We start from the raw sequence: 1558 nt of genomic DNA, 5'->3' as shown, positions 1-1558 counted from the left end.
ATCGAACCCTCTAATTTATAATTTATTTTTTTCATTAAACAAATCGGACCGTCCAATTTAAATAAAATACCATATAAAAAAATATTTAATTTTTCAATAATAATATATTACATATATTTAATCAATATAAAAAAAATTTTCCTGCAAATATGCCATGCAATTGCAATTTTCATATCCTATGAATCTCAAAAACAAATGACGAAGCAGCTTCATTTAATAAGCTCTCATCAACAAATATCTTTTTGTTAATGTATATGTATTTATATGCATAGTTATTGATATAAGGGGGATGTTAATTTTGGGCAAACATTTTTGATAAAAAAATATAAAAGATAGTTAATTATCTAACATCTTTCTGTTAAATTCTTCAATATATGAATTTAAGTTTTCTTATAGTCCACAAATAAGATATATTTTACTCGTATATAGAAAAGTGTGTGAAATTAAAAGATCCATGCACAGTTAAGGTTCTTTTTTCCTACCTAATTCAATTTTGTTTTCAAATAATACGACACAATATTTCCATCACTCTCTTTCTCTTTTCCCAACCTTTTTTTTTTCCATTCTCTCTTCTTTTTTTTTTTTCCTTTCCTCTTTTCATTCCCTCTGTTCTTCCTTGCCCGGTCTTCTCTTTTTTCCCAACCTTTTTTTTTCCATTCTCTCTTCTTTTTCTTTTTCCCTTTTCTCTTTTCATTCCCTCTGTTCTTCCTTGCCCGGTCTTCTCTCTTGTATTTACTTTTCAATCACTTTTTGTGGTGTTTTTTTTGGTGGTGTCTTATTTTATCTTTTATAAATGATTTGAACATACAGTGATTTATTAGATCTGGAAGAAGGATACAGTGAATTAGTTGTCTTTTGTTTGTAAAAATATTTTCAGAGTAGAAAAATGGTCAAATTTATATGAAGAACAACGAGAATATTTTAGAATATTGTATAGTAATACTTTTCATGTAGATTTAAAAACTAAAAAGATTTAGATTTGTTTTTGTTTTTACTTGTTAATATTTTTTGTAAACAAATATTAAACTCACTTTTAATTTATAATTGAAAATAAATAAATAATATCTAATATTTTTTTAAAATTTATATCTACTTTAATCATTAAACAAGAAACGTATAATATAATATTTAATGAATATATTAATGTATAAATGTGATAACTAAATTTTTGTTCATTAAAGTGAATATAAAGCATTTGATGATATCGTTGAATAATGTTCTATCGATAAAACTTTTTTCCTGGTTTCTCTTTTTCGTAGAAGATGGTTAATGAAAGTCAAGATTGAGCAAGTTGTGTGAGTTTTTTTAAAAGAGATATATTACTTTCTGGCCCTGCCAATTGCCTTAAGAATACGATATTTAAATGAGTTATTTGCAGAGACTACACGATTTTTTGATCTGTGTCTGCAAACAGAAAAGGCTTTAACTTATTGGGCGAACGTTTACGTATATTGAATACATAGATATATAGTTTGAATCATATCGTCATTTAAAAAAAAATGTGAAGCATTTTTATAAAATTCGCTCATTTAAACTGCCACAAAATTGTTTACTCTCT

This window comes from Arachis ipaensis, chromosome B03 (genome assembly GCF_000816755.2).
Source record: "Arachis ipaensis cultivar K30076 chromosome B03, Araip1.1, whole genome shotgun sequence".
Classification (NCBI taxonomy): Eukaryota; Viridiplantae; Streptophyta; class Magnoliopsida; order Fabales; family Fabaceae; genus Arachis; species Arachis ipaensis.
This window is presented reverse-complemented; position numbering follows the sequence as displayed.